At 43.0% G+C, this 18,187-nt stretch overlaps 1 long non-coding RNA gene across 2 annotated transcripts in view; it reads left to right on the forward strand.

The window, feature by feature from the left end:
• The window catches only part of LOC132230878 (uncharacterized), a 116,961-nt gene that overhangs the window by 9,367 nt on the left and 89,407 nt on the right, over positions 1–18,187 (forward strand). The gene's annotated exons all lie outside the window — the stretch shown is intronic.

The following is an 18,187-nucleotide window of genomic DNA, read 5'->3' on the forward strand; positions in this document are numbered from 1 at the left end:
CTTGCTGTTTTTGAGATTCTTTCCTTGTCTTTAACTTTTGATATTTTGATTACATGTGCCTTGGTGTGGATCTCTTTGGGTTCTTCATTTTGGAACTCTCTGGGCTTTTTGAATTTGGATGTCTGTTTCCTTCTCCAAATTAGGAAAGTTTTTAGCCATTATTTTTCAAATAATTTTTTTGAGTTTTGTCTTATTCTTTTGTTTGGAACATATTCCTTTGTTTCTTCATTTTGTTTGACTCTGTGTTGGTTTATATGCTTTAGCTGAAACAATCACTTCTTCCACTCTTAAAGGGTTGCAAGCAGACGCATCTCATTGTTCAGTCCTGCCTTAACTCTTGTTGTCTCTCAAACCTTTGTAATTTTCCAAGCAACCTTTTTTAAAAAATATATATTTTATTGATTTTTTACAGAGAGGCAGGGAGAGAGAGAGTTAGAAACATCAATGAGAGAGAAACATCAATCAGCTGCCTCCTGCACACTCCCTACTGGGGATGTGCCCGCAACCAAGGTACATGCCCTTGACTGGAATGGAACCTGGGATCTTTCAGTCCGCAGCCTCTATCCACTGAATCAAACCAGTTATGGCCAAGCAACCTTTTTTATTTAGTAGTTGAGGGTGTGTCAAAAGTGAAACCAAAAAACGGAAGGGACATCACCCAGAACCACAGGAACGCTGGCTGAGTGGAAGTCCTACAACTAGGAGGAAAGAGAAACGCACACGGACACTCAGAGGAGGCGCAGTGCTGAAGTCAAATTCTGAGGTGCGGAGTGCGCAGAGCGGGCTGTCGGTGGAGGGCGCGGTTGTTGTTTTCAATCGGGAGGGAGTCGAAGACTCTGAGCACCAGATCCGGGCGAGTCTTTAGGGACCCAGACTCAAACGGGAGAAGCGGGACTGTCTGGCTTCGGTCAGAGCGAGTGCAGCTTTCTCTCCCAGCTTTGCAGCGGGTGCTGGGACTCAGAGAGGCAGAGCCCCTGGGGACAGGACTGAGAGCCGCCATAACTGCTCTCTCCGGCCCACCCTGTTGATCCTGTGCGACCCGCCCCGCCCAAGCCCAGCGCAGAACCATTTGCCGGATAGCCTCAGGCAAAGGCTAGATTAGCACCTCCCTAGAGGACAGAAGTTCTCTCACTGCTGACACAGCTGATCCTCATAGCCACTTGGCCTGGAGGTCAAACCCTCCCTGGAATTAGCTACAACAATCAAGATTTAACTATAAGACTGCGAACAAAGACCACTAGGGGGTGCACCAAGGAAGCATAACAAAATGCGGAGACAAAGAAACAGGACAAAATTGTCAAAGGAAGATATAGAGTTCAGAACCACACTTTTAAGGTCTCTCAAGAACTGTTTAGAAGCTGCCGATAAACTTAATGAGATCTACACGAAAACTAATAAGACCCTCGATCTTATATTGGGGAACCAACTAGAAACTAAGCATACACGGACTGAAATAACGAATATTATACAGACCCCCGACAGCAGACCAGAGGAGTGCAAGAATCAAGTCAATGATTTGAAATGCGAGGAAGCAAAAAACACCCAACGGGAAAAGCAAAATGAAAAAAGAATCCAAAAATGCGAGGATAGTGTAAGGAGCCTCTGGGACAGCTTCAAGCGTACCAACATCAGAATTATAGGGGTGCCAGAAGATGAGAGAGAGCAAGATATTGAAAACCTATTCGAAGAAATAATGACAGAAAACTTCCCCCACCTGGTGAAAGAAATGGACTTACAGGTCCAAGAAGCGCGGAGAACCCCAAACAAAAGGAATCCAAAGAGGACCACACCAAGACACATCATAATTAAAATGCCAAGAGCAAAAGACAAAGAGAGAATCTTAAAAGCAGCAAGAGAAAGAAACCGAGTTACCTACAAGGGAATACCCATACGATTGTCAGCTGATTTCTCAACAGAAACTTTGCAGGCCAGAAGGGAATGGCAAGAAATATTCAAAGTGATGAATACCAAGAACCTACAACCAAGATTACTTTATCCAGCAAAGCTATCATTCAGAATTGAAGGTCAGATAAAGAGCTTCACAGATAAGGAAAAGCTAAAGGAGTTCACCACCACCAAACCAGGATTATACGAAATGCTGAAAGGTATCCTTTAAGAAGAGGAAGAGGAAGAAAAAGCTAAAGATACAAATTATGAACAACAAATATGCATCTATCAACAAGTGAATCTAAGAATCAAGTGAATAAATAATCTGATGAACAGAATGAACTGGTGATTATAATAGAATCAGGGACATAGAAAGGGAATGGACTGACTATTCTTGGGGGGGAAAAGGGTGTGGGAGATTCGGGAAGAGACTGGACAAAAATCGTGCACCTATGGATGAGGACAGTGGGTGGGGAGTGAGGGCAGAGGGTGGGGCGGGAACTGGGAGGAGGGGAGTTATGGGGGGGGGGAAAAGAGGAACAAATGTAATAATCTGAACAATAAAGATTTAATAAAAAAAAAAAAAAAGACTTTTAATGTCCCAAAGGGGAAGATCTTAGTCAGCAGATTGAAGCTGATTGGAAACCAGACACTCAGGTAGTTTATCTTTATCTTTATCTTTATCTTTATCTTTATCTTTATCTTTATCTTTATCTTTATCTTTATCTTTATCTTTCTTTATCTTTATCTATCTTTATCTTTATCTTTCTTTATCTTTATCCTTATAGTCCCATGGGACTGTAAGCCTAAGTCCCACTGGCCATCAGAGCCAGCTGATATGGAGGTGTCCCCTGGGTGGTAGTCATAGAAATAGGGGCTTCAGACAAGTGTATAAGCTATTTTCTTGGAGAGACCAGTGAACTGTACTGAGGCAGAGGGAAAGTGCAAAGGTGGTGTCCATTGGCCTGTTCCCTGAGAGTAGCTCTTAAGGCCTCAGTGTGTGCCAATCCTGAAGCCTTCCCCTTAGACTGAAGCTCCAGGACAAGCAAGTAGACCTGTCTCATAGAAATATTGGGGATGTGTTTCAGCCTCTTGTCTTTGCAGTGCCCTGGGGGTAGAAGCCTGCCCAGAACCCTCTCTCCGATTATTATAGTCCCATGGAATTCAGGAATACAAGGCCCCTTGGCCACCAGAACCAGGTTGTCAAGGAGTGTCCCCTGGGTGGTAGTGTAGAAACTAGAGCACCAGACATAAAACTCACAGCACCAGACACGCCTAAGTGTTCCCCTCCAGGAGATACTGGTGCTCTAAAGCATGACAGAGGGAGAGTACAGAGATAGTATTTGCTCTCTGAGGTCTATGGAAAGGATTACAGTCAGTCCTCAGATTTGTGTTTCATTGTAAGCCTATCTCTCAGGGTGCATCAATGATGATTAGCTAATAGGCTCTTTCATAGAGATTTTGGGTCTGTTACCTCTTGCTATGGCCTGAGGGTGATAGCTGATTAAGAACTCTTTTTTCCTTGGTTACAGTCCTATGGAATCTATGAGCATAAGCCCTACTGGCCACCAGGACTAGACCATGTAGAAGTGTCTCCTGATAGCAATAGCAAAAATCAGAACATCAGATAAAGGTATAAGCTTTTTACTCCACAATGCTGGCAAGCTGGAGTGAGGCAGAAGGAGAGCACAAAGATGGCACCCCTTGGCCTCTGTTCCCTAAGAGCACTTCTTTAAGGCTTTACATATGTGTCAAACCAGAAGCCTGACCCTCAAGTCAAAGCTCCTGCACCAGCAAATAGTCCTATTTCATAGAAAGAATGGGGGTGGGGGTGGTGTTTCAGTGTGTTGTCTGTGCAATATCCAGGAGTGGTAGCTTGTCAGGAATGGTCTCTCTGATTAGTTATAGTCCTATGGGACCCAGGAATGCAAGCCCCCCTTGGTCTTCAGAGCTAGGAAATGAAGGGGCATTATGGGTGATAGCTACACAAATCAGGGTACCAGAGATGTTTAAAAACCCACTTCTGGAAAGTACTGTCATCTGGAGTGCAGCAGAGGGACAGCACAAAGAAGGTGCCAACTAGTTGGCTGTAGTAAGGCCAAGGGGCAGTGTAAAGATGGCACTTGCTGGAAAAAGAAAAAAAAAGGTTGTACATGCTGGCTAGAGAAAGGCAGAGCAAGAGCCCAAAGATGGCAACCACTGGCTAGAATGAGGCAGAGGAAGCGCATAAGATGGGACCCACAGGAAAAAAAGAAAGATGGAGCCCTCAGCCTAAACAAGGCAGAGCAAGAACACAGAGATAGGGCCCACCAGCCTCTGTCCCTGGAGAGTGTTCCAGCAGTCTCTTAGATGTGTATGTGTTCAATTAGATGTCGATCCCTCAGGCCAATACTTTAATATAAGCAGCGAGCCTCTATCATTTAAAGTCAGAGCACTGTTGGCTGCCAGTGGGCTGGGTCCTGGAATGGGTGAGTCCTAGCAAACAAGCCCTTTATGAGCCATTTCTCTGACCACTATAGACTTGTGAATATCATGGATGTGAGCCCTATTGATTTTCAAAGCTAGATGTTTTGTGGGCTTACCTCTCAGGTATGGTTATTAAAAGCTGAGATGGCCTGGCTGGCGTGGCTCAATGACTGAGCGTCAACCTATGAACCAGGAGGTCATGGTTTCATCCCAGTCAGGGCACATGCCTGGGTTTTGGGTTCGATCCCCGGTGTGGGGTGTGTAGGAGGCAGCTGATCAATGATTCTCCGTCATCATTGATGTTTGTATCTCTCTTTCCTTCTCCCTTCCTCTCTGAAATAATACTAATAATAAAAAAGCTGAGGTGTCTGATGTGGAGTTCAACTCTTAGTTTCTCAGGATTTGAATTCCCTCTAGATTGTGAGTTGCCATGCTGGAGGTGGGGTTTATGATGATATTGTGGCCCAGCTTCTCCTACCCATTTCTATGTGATTTTCTTTTTATTTGCTTGATCTGTAGTCATTGTTCAGCCAGCAACGTTTTTCTTTTTTTCAAGAGGAAGTTGTTCCATATGTAGCTGTAAACTTGGTGTTTTTATGGGAGGAGGTGAGTTAAGAATCTTCCTAAGTCGCCATCTTGAACAGGAACCCATCCTCTTCTTTTTAAAAACAATTTTTATATTGATACAATTTTAAACTAACAAAACTTTTGCAGGAATAGTACAAAACTTATGTACATGCTTGCCCAGAAACCTCATTCAAGTTTTGCTGATTATTCTAATAATGTCTTTATAGCAAAAGCATGCAAGCCAAGATCAGGTGTTAAATCCAGTTCTTATGATGCTCAATTTTCCTTAAATCAGAATCAGTTCTTCAGTCTTTTTATTTTTAATTGATAATTAGAGAGAAAGGGAGATGGAGAGAGAGAGAGAAACATGAATATGCCAGTGAAACATCTGTTGGCTGCCTCCTATACACCCCCTACCTGGGATATATTCCTGCAACCCACATATGTTCCCTGACCTGGAAATCAACCAGCAACCTTCCAGTGCATGCGATAACACCCAACCAACTGAGCCACAATGGCTGGGGCAGTCCTTCACTCTGTTTTTGAAACTTGATATCTCTCTCTCTCTCTCTCTCTCTCTCTCTCTCTCTCTCTCTCTCTCTCTCAGAGTTAACTGCTATTCTTAAATTGATATGAACAATTTCTATTACGTTTTTATACTTTTACTGACTATATATATTTATAAATGATACTATTTTATATTTTTAAACTATATAAGTGGTATCATATAGATGTATCCTTTTTCAATCAGGACCAGTGTCTAACTCTTTTGTTTGTTTTGTCTCTTGATCCCCATTGTTTTTGGATTGTTTCCATTTTGGTCTTGTAGCTTTTTAAAAAAATCAACTCACTTTTAAGGACTTTAAAAAAATGTTTTTGTCAGAGATCCTAAAATTATCACTGGTGAGTGACCAGTTTTTATATGAATTTATTTCTGGGCTTATAAGTCCCAAGGTCATTCAGACATTGTAAAGTTGAAACCTAAATCAGCAGGAGCACAAATCACAAATACAAATTCTCTTGGAGACCTTTTTTTCCTTCTCTTTTCGAGCTCATGCCATGATAGAAAAGCTTCCTAGTCATTTTGCTGTGCTAGGGAGTGAATTTTATCTAGTTTGCCCTTTCACTGAGGTTACAGATCTCAGATTTTCAATTTATATATGTGAGGAAGGGCATGAATGAGGAGGAATTCATAATTTTTAATTTCTGCTTGCACTAAGGGCCCAAAGTCTTATCTCTGGTTACCACATGAGTTTAAAAATTGAAGCACATTCTTCATCCAAACCCCTCCTCACTCAAGACAGGGTCATATTATATGCTTTCGGCTCAGAGGTTCAGTTCCTTTTTAATTTCTGCCACCTAAGTATTTCTCTGCCTTTTTAAAAAAGCTCAAGTATATATTAAAAACATATATTTTTTGCACCCAGCATTACTAGGTATCTGTAGTGGAAGAGTTTTCATGTTATCTAGTCTGCCTGTATTAGTTAGGGATTGATTGTGTTCAGTTCATATAACAGAAACCTGATTATAGTGACTTACCCAAATTGGGATTTATTTTCTCACCTACTAAAAAGTTCAGAGGCAATCAGATTTCTGTGTTTCTATCTTCCTTTTCGTAGCCTGTAGCTTTCATTCTCGTATCTCAAGACGTCTCCTGTACTTCTAGACATCACATATATTTTCACAGAAGAAAAAGGCTGAAAGGTAAAGGCAAAAGATATTTGCCACCTGAGACAGACTCACTTTCCCTCCCTCCCTCCCTCCCTCCCTCCCTCCCTCCCTCCCTCCCTCCCTCCCCCCCTCTCCTCCCTTCCTTCCTTTCTTCCTTCCTTCCTTCCAAAATGGCTCTTTCATAAGCCCCAAAGAACAATTATTGTTTACATCTCATTGTCCAGACCTCGGTCATTTGTTTCCTTGTAAATGCAATAGATTTTGATAAATGCTTGTGTCATGTTAAAAATCACTCATTTTTCAACAAGACACATTGTCATTCTGAACAAAACAAGGGTACTGTTAGCAAAGAAGAAAGGACGAATTCTATATAATAAAAGCCTCATATGCAAATAGACCAAAAGGTGGAGCTACAGGTCAGCGGGGGGCAGGGCCAGTGAGTGAGAGGTGCCAGGCCAGCCAAGGTGGGTGCCAACAGGCAGAGGGAAGGGCCAGCGATTGGGGGGGGGGTGGCTGTGGTGACCAGGGGCGGCTGAGGGGCAATCGGGGATCCCCTCACCTCCCGTAGAGGGAGGCCAGACTGCAGTTTAGGCCTGCTCCCCGAGGGCTCCTGGACTGCAAGAGGGCACAGGGTGGGCTGAAGGACCCCCTGAGTGCACGAATTTTCATGCAACGGGCCTCTAGTAGTTGTAGAATAAGTAATTCTTAATATCTGCCAGGCAGGAACTGAAAGTCTACTGTACTGTAACTTCCTTTCAGTTTTTAGACTGATAAACAGGGCTGACAACATAACTTGCAGGGCTCAGTGCAAAATGAAAGTATGGAGCCCCTTATTGAAGAAGCAGGAGAAAAGTGCCATGAAAAGATACTAAAGAAACTCCAAAACTTTTTCCTTACTTTCATATTCTCTCAACTTTTATAGTATATTTATTTGCTATTTAATGCCATTCAAAGTACAGAAAAATTAAAAATTTAAGTTATTAGCCTGAATTTTACCATACATCTTCATATTTTACAATGCCAGTTTAAAAATGCAAATATAAAAGCATTTAACATTTATGCATAGTCATTGAAATGACACTATTTATATTTCATAGTGTGCACATGTCTGCATTTTATTCTTACCAAAATAGTGCAAATGCTACACAAGACTAACTCAGTTTTTAAAACTTCATTTTTTTATTTATGTACATTCTACCAATATTTTCTACCCTTGGCTTACTGATGAGTAAGGAAGACCAAAAGGAAGAGGAATTATGGTTTGCCCTTTCCTTCCGTCATTACTTTAAGTATAAGCGGTTGGTGGCATCTACACCACTTACTGTACCCTCATTGATTTGCTGGTCTTCTTTATTCACAGGGTATTGTGAACACTGTGAGTGGGGCAGCAAGGACTAGCAGTGAGCACACATATCGGAAAGTGCTAAAATATTATTTTTAACATTTAAAATGGAAATATTTTCAGTAGGGAGTTAAACAGAGTCAGCATTAATGTCCATTGTTATTGACATTATTGATCTATTATTTACTCTTCCTTTTAGTCTTCATCCCAAGGAAAACAAGCACTCACATACACTGGAATGTGTGGGGGAAACACACATTGATAAATACATTTGGAGTAGTAATTTGCATATTTATAGAATTTAAAATGTTTTTCAACCCTTTTTATGTGTACAAAAATAATTATACAAAGATATTTTTTGTAACACTAATTTTAATACTAAAAAGCTGGAAATAAATGTTAATTAGTAAGGAAATGGTTTTATGACTGATTGTGCATTTGTAATCTAGAACACTATACAATTATTAAAATAATTATGGAGATAAATATGCACTAAAATGGGAAGAATTCTAAATTATATTAAGAGAAAAAAGCAACTCATATAATATAACCTTAGTATAATTCCATTTATTTATTTAAAAAGAATATACAGTATATGTATCTAATCTAATAAAAGACTGCCGGGGTCCAACCCCAGCAGGTCCAGGGGTCCCCAAAGGTGTGGACGGAGTCGGTGAAGAAGGAATGGTCTCGATCTCCAGAGAGGTTCTGCTTCGGATCTCCAGCCAGGTTCTGTGGCCAGGTCCTGGTCAGGTTCTCTTGCCAATCTCCGCAGTCAGGTTCAGTCCAGGATCCCCTGCCATGCTCTCTCACCAGGCTTTGCCTCCAGGCTCCGAGGCCAGTCCCTGTCCAGGATCCTCCGGCATGCTCTCGCCAGCGAAGTTCTTCTGTCCCTAGAGAACGTTCTGTGTAGGTTCTGTGCCTAGGCTCTGTCTCTCTTGGTCCTGTCTTCCAAGCCCTGTCTGAGTTCTGTCTCTTGCTGTCTTGTTCTGAGTTCTGTCTGTTTCTGTCTTGTTACAACTGTATTTATACCAGTTGATTCAATCCTATCAATCTCTATTACAAAGGTTAGGGCGTTTCTTATCTCCATTCCAGGGAGAAAAGATTATGTAGTTTAAGCATGATTGTTCATAGTTAAAGGGATTAATTACCCGCCTGGCACTTAGTTGAGGGGTTTTATTCCCTCCCTAACTTCAGGGAAAATCCCTACCTGGGGATTCAACCTTTCTCGGAGAGGTGACCTTGGTTAAAACACAGTGCCAAGAAGGTGAGCAAACATATTAAGAACAGTATGCCATATATGCCAGGTCCCTTGAAACAGCAAGGATGGACCGGCTCCCGGCAAAAGACAAACATGCAAATTGACCGTACCTTTGCTATGCCTTAAGCCACGCCCACCAACCAATCAGAGCGAGTATATGCAAATTAACCCAACTAAGATGGCGGCTGGCAGCCATGGAGCTGGAGTGAGCAGGAAGCTTGCTTGCTTCAGTGATGGAGGAAGCCAAGTTTCCTGCCTGCCGCAGCCGGCTCTGAACTCCACTGAAGGCAACAAAGTTACAATTATAGAAGATAAATAAACCCCAGATACCTGCTTTCAGCTGGCTGTGGTCACGGAGCTGGAGTGAGCATGAGGCTTGGTTGCTCCAGTGATGGAGGAAGCCAAGCTTCCCGCCTGCCGTACCGGCTCTGAGCTCCATTGAAGGCAACAAAGTTTCAATTATAGAAGGTAAATAAATCACAGAATAAAAAAAAAAAAGAAAAAATGTAGAGGCTGGGAGCTTCCATCGCCGGGGGGCTTGGCTAGCCTGAAAATGGCCCTCAGCCCCTCACCCAGGCTGGCCAACCTCCATCGGGTGAGGGTCCCCATTGTGGGGGGGCTTGACCAGCCTGCAAACAGCCATCAGCCCCTCACCCAGGCTGGTCAGGCATCCCAGTGGGGACCCCCACCCTAAAGGGGGTGTGACCAGCTGCAGACAGCCATCAGCCCTTCACCCAGGCTGGCCAGGCACCCCAGTGGGGACCCCACCCTTAACGGGGTGTGACCAGCCTGCAAACACCCATCAGCCCCTCACCCAGGCTGGCCAGGCACCCCAACGGCACCCCCATCCTGATCCGGGACACCCTTCAGAGCAAACCAGCTGGCCCCCACCCATGCACCAGGCCTCTATCCTATATAATAAAAGGGAAATATGCAAACTGACCCTAATAGCAGAACAACTGGGAATGACTGGTCACTATGACACACACTGACCACCAGGGGGCAGACGCTTAATGCAGGAGCTGCCCCCTGGTGGTCAGTGCGCTCCCACAGTGGGAGCTCTGCTCAGCCACAAGCCAGGCTGATGGCTGCCAGTACAGTGGTGGTAGTGGGAGCCTCTCCCATCTCCTCAGCAGCACTAAGGATGTCAGACTGCAGCTTAGGCCTGCTCCCCACTGGCAAGTAGACATCCCCTGAGGGCTCCTGGGCTGCCAGAGGAATGTCTGATTCCCAGCTTAGGCCCAATCCCCCGGGGGGTGGTCCTAAGCCAGCAGGTGGTCATCCCCCGAGGGTTCCCAGACTGTGAGAGGGCACAGGCCAGGCTGAGGGGCCTCCCCTTCCAATGAGTGCACAAATTTTTGTGCACTGGGCCTCTAGTATGACACCCTTCCCATTGGCTAATCAGCAGGATATGCAAATTAACTGCCTACCAAGATGGCGGCCGGCAGCCATGCAGCTGAAGCGAACAGGAGGCTTGCTTGCTCCAGTGATGGAGGAAGCCAATGTTCCCGGCCTGCCGCTGCTGGGCTCTGAGCAGCACTCCAAGAAACAATGTTGCAATTATAGAAGCTAAACAAGCTCAGAGACCTGCTTTCACCCAGTTTTGGCCTCAGAGCTTAGAGCTGCTGTGATGGCAACAGAGTTTCAATTATAGAAGCCAAACAAACCTAGAAACCTGCTTTCAGCCCTCAGAGCTGGAGCCGGTTCTCAGCTCCAGTGACAGCTATAGAAGGTAAATAAATCCCAGAATAAAAAAAAAAAAGACAAAAAGGAGAGGCTGGGAGCTTAAATTGCCCTCCAGCCTGAAAACGGCTCTCAGGCCCTCACCCAGACTGGCCAGGCACCCCAGTGGGGACCCCCAACCTGAAGGGGGTGTGACCAGCTGCAAACAGCCTTCAGCCCGTCATCCAGGCTGGCCAGGCACCCAAGCGGGCCCCCCACTCTGATCCAGGACACTTTCATGGCAAACCAGCCGGCCCCCACCCGTGCACCAGGTCTCTATCCTATACTACAGCCAGGGTGGGACAGCACGAGCTGCCATCCGGGCCCCATGTGCAGCCCTGGGCAGTGGGGCATAAGCCCCACCCCCAGCCGGGACCCCTGTGCCACCTGAGCCCTGCACTGCTAAGCCCCGCCCCCAGCTGGGACCCTATGACTATTGGAGAGCAGGAAAGTGCCGCTGGGCCCTGGATAGCTGTGGTGATCCAGCCATCGGTAAGTAGAAAAGTGCGGCCTGTAGGCAGCCCCCAGCTGCACCTGATCCGGGAGCAGGAAAGCAAGCCCGGCCTGAGGGCAGCCCCCAGCTGTGCCTTCTCCCCGGTCGCCATGGCGATCTGGGAGCAGGAAAGCCCGGCTTGTAAGCAGCACCCCCATCCTGGCCATAGCTCAAGGGAGAGTACAACATGCAGTGGAGGCCAGGAGCCTGAGAGATCAACACAGAGGGGCTCCTGCTCCAAGCCTCCATGTGTGGCTGGGGGCAGGCCCCCAGCAGACACACACACACACACAAACACACACACACACACACACAGTGCCTGCTCTGAGCCTCCAATGTGGCTGGGGGCAGACCCCCAGTGGGGACACACACACACACACACACACACACACACACACACATGGCAACTGCTTTGAGCCTACATGGCGTGGCTGGGGGCAGGCCCTAGCAGACAGACACACACACACACACACACACACACACACACACACACACACGGCACGCCTGCTCCAAGCCTCTGCTGCCAGACTGTGGCCATCAGTAGGACATCCACTGAGGGCTCCTGGACTGTGAGAGGGGCAGGCTGGGCTGAGGGAACCCCACCCCCCAGTGCACAAATTTCGTGCACCAGGCCTCTAGTGTGTGTGTGTGTGTGTGTGTGTGTATATATATATATATATATTCATATTCCCATGTTGGTTCAGAATGGTACATATAGAGGAGACAGAGAGAGGAAGGGGACTAGGAGGATGAAGAGGAATTTACACATGTACACTTAAATACTGCCCTCCTGTTTTACAAAAGGAATGTGTACATTGTATAAAAGAGAGAGGGAGGAAAAAACTTCATTGTCTTCTCAAATATTTATTGTGCAAGAGTAAGGAATCTAATTTTGTCTAGTATTTTATATTTAAGAATTAATATAATGATTAAAACTTCATTACATCTATAATAATAGAAGTGTAATATGCTAATTAGACCAGACGTCCTTTTGGACGACCTTCCAGACGAAGCCAGGGCTGCGAGGGAAGCCTGGGTCTGAAGAGAAGCCTGGGTTCTGGGTGCCTGCCTGCTGGTGGCCGGAGGAAAGCCGGTGCCTGCAGCCGGGGGAAGGAAGGCCTACTCTTGCACGAATTTCGTGCATCGGGCCTCTAGTTTTAAATAAAAAAAACTAAACAAACCAGCTTTTGACACAATCCACCTTACTTGCCATATATACTACCTAACAAGCTGAAACCGTCCCTCACCTCAGGAAGATATAATTTCTTTCTTATTATGCTTAGAATCTTGGAATAATTTAGTTCACCATAACCTTTGATCCTGAGTTAAAGTCCTAGGTTACTGGCAATAGTATTTTCTTTCCAAGTTTCTAAAATTATCTTGCCTTTTATGCCCATGTTTTCACTGGGAGTACTGAATCCACTGTAAAATAAAGCTTAATTATAATTTTACTTTATATTTTAGATAGTCATATTACTTTGTGACTTGGGATGAAGACTGAAAGGAAGAATAAAATAATAGGCTAGCCCATATTGTTGTAATTTAAGTTAATATAACTTACACTCGATATAAGCTTTCTATATTGAAAGGTACATATCAGCTATTCACTGATGGTTTGAGGTATAGGAGTGGTATAAATTTAAACTCTTAAATTCCCAAGGAAATTTCAAAAGGTCCCACTTATGTGTTATTTACCAATTACATCAACAATCAAGTACATATTATGAACAATCCCTATGGTAAATTTGATGGAGGACAAATTTAAGATTGTTCCTTCTGTTAAAGGACAGGTACATGTAAGGTATGGGAAGTCAAATCTAAGAAAGTCTAGCTTTGAAGGCATTCAAGTGGTTGTGGTAGAGTTAAGGATATTCAAAGTCTTGCTAAGAAGCACAAAACATGATCCTTATTCTCTGAGGGCATATAATCTAGTTTTATTCATATGTAAAGAACACCAACTGTGAGGCTGTATTGCTAAGTATTAATTGAGTAGAACAAATAAGGGCTATAGAAAGTCACAGGAAGGGCACATTGTTACTCTACTACTCATGGAGTAGTCAGGTAAATTGATAGCATAAGACATGAAACATTTGGTAACGTCTAGAAGGTAATTGGAATATGTAATTAAACCTTGGGAGAGAATACTGGGTTAAAGATAGACTTTGGAGTCATTTGCATAGATATGATAGATAAGATCTCCATTAGGAGATATAGAGAGTAAGAAGGAAAGGACGATTAAAATCTAAAGAAAATAGTAAGACACTGTGAAAATAAGAACACATATTAAAAAAAATTAAAATACAATCATTAAAATAAAATCTTATGGCCTGGTTAATGTAAAGATATTAGCAAATAGTAGATAGTTCTGAGAGAATTATACAGTAGGTAGCATGGAGAAATAGGAAATGAAAAACCCCACATGAATTAAGAAAAATGAAGAGAGAGAAAGATCAGGATATTATCCAACAAGATTTTCAGAAAGAAAGATAAGAAAGAAGAGGGACAAATTTGATGATACAATGGTTGATAATTTTCCAGAATTGATAAAATAATGTCTCAAAGTCAATAATCAGGAGTTTCAAGCAGAATAAATAAAAAGAAGTACATGCTAGGCAGTGAAATTGTACTACTGCAAAGACAAAGGTAAACTCTAGAAATGAATCCTATATAATAAAAGCCTAATATGCTAAGTGTCCAGTCATCCATTCAACCAATCAAAGTATAATATGCTAATGATATTCTAAGGCTGCTCAACCACTCGCTATGATGTGCACTGACCACCAGGGGGCAGACGCTCCAACCAGTAGGTTAGCTTGCTGCTGGGGTCCGGGTGATTAGGACTGAGTGAGACAGGCTGGACATGCCCTGGAGCCCTCCCACTTCTCTCCCCAGCTGGCCAACCTCCCACATCCCTCCCTGGCCCCAAGTGTGCACCAGTAGGGTCCCTCAGTCTGGCCTGCGCCCTCTTGCAATCCAGGACCCTCCGGGGGATGTTGGAGAGCTGGTTTTGGCCTGATCCCACACGCATAAAAGGTGAATATGCAAATAAACGGTGGAACAACTGATCACTGTGTTGCACACTGACCACCAAGGGGCAAATGCTCAATGCAGGAGCTGCCCCCTGGTGGTCAATGCACTCCCACAAGGGTGAGCGCTGCTCAGCCAGAAGCTGGGCTCATGGCTGGCGAGTGCAGCGGAGGTCACAGGAGTCTCTCCTGCCTCCATGGCAGCACTAAGGATGTCTGACTGCCAGCTTAGGCCTGCTCCCCATGGGCCTAAGCCATCAGTCGGACATCCCCCGAGGGCTCCCAGACTGTGAGAGGGTGCAGGCTGGGCTGAGGGCCCCCCTGAGTGCACAAAGTTTGTGCACTGAGCCTCTAGTAAAATATAAAAGACAGATTACCTACGAATAAATAACTATTAAATAGAGCAGCAACAGAGTTCTCAAGAACAATAGTGGAAGCCAGAAGCTAATTAAACAGTAACTTCAAAGAGCTGAAGGGGGAAAAGAAATCAATAAATTTAGAATTTAATATGCAACTAAACTGTCCCTTAGGAGTTCCCAAATTGGTACTTTTGGACAGACTAAAAAAATTTATCACAAATTGTAATTGAAAGACTAAAATATTCACATCAGTAGTATATATTGTTTAAACATGTATTCATACATATTATACATGTATTCATATGACACCTGTACAATATACATAAGTGGTAAAATGATAAAAGAAAGCATAAAAAAAGAGAAACACCTAATTAAAAATAGTGATTATCTCTGGGATAAGGGAAGAGAATTGATTTGGAGTTTTATTTGGATTACTTAAACTAGTGTGTATGGGCATTCATTATAATATTTTTTAGACTTTTTTGTCTACTTTTAAAAAGGACTAGAGAGTTTTAAAGAAAGTAATGATCTACAGTATTAAATATTGCACCAGAAAATTCTGCAGATTTAAATACTGAAAGCCCACTAAATATACTCCAGAGAACTGTTTTCCTGGAGGAGAATGGAAATATCCTTTCCAGCCTGCCTACATCTGCTTCTGTCATTTTATTTTTTCTATCACCATTTATCCCCTCTAAGCCTTCATCTACCCCTACCTCTCTTCCCCCAGCAATCACCACACTGCTGTCCTCGTCCATGAGTTTCTCTCTCTCTTATTTCTTTTTTGCTTAATCCCCCCACCTACCCTCCCCCACCCTACCAAAGCTGTCTGCCTGCTATCTATGAGTCTGTCTCTATTTTTCTTGGTAGTTCAGTTTGTTCATTAAATTCCACATGTGAGGGGAATCATATGGTACTTGTCTTTGACTGTGAACTTCAGTTTTTTAGTCTGTAGAACCAATATATTAACAATGCTTACTTCATATGGTCACTGTGAGGATTAAATGAGGTAATGCATGTAAATGCCTAGCACACACTCAAAAGTGCCAATTATTAGTATAAAAAATACAGGGTGGGGCAAAAGTAGGTTTACAGTTGTTTGTATGGAAAATAATACAATAAGCAATAATAATAGTAGAAGAATAAACTGTAAACATACTTTTGCCATACTCTGTATATAATTTGACAGCAACCACGATAGTCTGAGCTCTAACCATCTATTGTTTTAACTATTGAAATTTTTTCCAATTGTTCCTAATCGTTCTTACATTCACATTCACCGCCTTTCTATTCATTTCACCATAGCAGCCAGTGTTTTTTTAAAACCATATATTTCATCATATATCTCTCCCTGTTTAAATGCTTTAAATGGCTTCCATTTATACCTATGATAAAGTGATAAATCCTGAGTTCTTAACATTGACCTAACTTTAAAAAAAAATAATCCTTACCCAAAGATATTTTTTACTGATTTTAGAGAGAGCAAGGGAATGAGGGAGAGGGAGAGGAAGAAGAAGAGGGAGAAGAAAAGCGGGGGGCGGAGGGAGAGAAAAAGAAAGAGCGATATGAAAGAGAAACATTGCTTGTTTGCCTCCCATAAGCACCCCAGCTGGGAAATCAAATCTGTGTGTGCCCTGACCTGGAATGGAACAGGCAACCTTTCAGTGCATGGGACAATGCTCCAACCAACTGAGCCACCCGGCCAGGGCCATTGACCTGTTTAAACATAAAAAAGTCCCTGCTTATAACTCTCTAAGCTCATCTGGTACTGCTGTCTCCCTTGCAACTATAGACCTACTGTCCTTTTAATTATTTGCTCAACAAACCTTTTCCACCCTAGGAACTTCATATATATTATTCCCTCTGTCTTAAATACCCATTCCTATTTATTCTTTAGACATTGGTTCACACATCACTTCTTCAGAGAGGCCCTTCCTAAAATAAACTCCCTACTAAATTTAGGATTCTCTACTAAAGTGGTTCATAGATTCAAACACAATTTATAATTTTATTAATTTATATAATGATTAGTTTAATAACTTATTCTCCACTAATCTATGACTCCAAAAGGACAGGGATCATAACTGCTTTTTAAAAATTTTAAGTGCCTAGTACATAGCAGGTACTAAATAATGATTTTGAACAAATAAATGAGTGAGATAATATATATGGAAGCATTTAGTACAGTGCCTGACATAAGCAATACTCATGTTGATTTTACTTTTTAATTAATTAATTAATTAAAAATATATTTTATTGATTTTAGAGAAGAAGGGAGAAGGAGAGACAGATAGAAACATCAATGATGAGAGAGAATCATTGATTGGCTGCCTCCTGCATGCCCCCTACTGGGGATTGAGCCTGCAACCCAGGCATGTGCCCTTGGTCAGAATCGAACCTGGAACCCTTCAGTCCAAAGGCTGACGCTCTATCCATTGAGCCGAACCAGCTAGGGCTTATTTTTTATTTTAAACATTTTACATAAGATACTGCCCTTTCATTTAATGCAATGTCTTAGGTTTTTAAAAAAGTATGTATTTTAAATGTTTTGGATGGCTATAGTCATTCCACTAGATGTCAGGCTAACCTAAAAAATTAACTGCTGTAAAATTGAAGCACTCTGTAATTCCAGTGTTCAGTGGAGCTCTTAATTTCCTCATTTTTAATTTAATGAAGAAAGATACTTTTTTTGATACCTTTGAAATTAAGATTGTGGGTGCTACATGATTGTATATTGAGAACCAAGGATATAATTCTCTTGTGCTGTAGAAGGTAATGGAGATTTTGGGTTCTTGGTCAAAGAATTGGACTATCAGTCATAAGATATTTATGAAATATAATAATCTATAATAATAAAAGTGTAATATGCTAATTAGACTAGACATCCTTCTGGACGACCTTTCAGATGAAGCTGGGGCTGCGAGGGAAGCCCAGGTCTAAGCTGCCGGAGGGAAGCTGGTGCCGGTAGCCGGGGGAAGGGAGGCCTACTCTTGCATGAATTTCATGCATCTGGACTCTAGTGTGATAATAAAGCTGCTGATATTTACTTAGCACTAAATACGTGTTAGATAACTTGTCAAATGCTTAAATGTTTGATCTGATTTAATCTCTATTAATAAATTAGTACAGTACTAGAAGTATCTCAGTAAAATAATCTAAAAAAAGAGAAACATGCAAAATGACTGCAACTCTGCTACTCCCCAAGACATGCCCACCAGCCAATCACAGTGACTATATGCAAATGAACCCAACCAAGATGGAGGCCGGCAGCCCCAGAGCTGGAGTGAGCAGGAGGCTTGGTTGCCCTGGTGATGGAGGAAGCCAAGCTTCCTGCCTGCCTTGGCCAGTTGTGGTCTCCACTCAAGGCAACAAAGTTTCAATTATAGAAGATAA

The sequence above is a fragment of the Myotis daubentonii genome, chromosome 3, assembly GCF_963259705.1.
Source record: "Myotis daubentonii chromosome 3, mMyoDau2.1, whole genome shotgun sequence".
Lineage (NCBI taxonomy): Eukaryota > Metazoa > Chordata > Mammalia > Chiroptera > Vespertilionidae > Myotis > Myotis daubentonii.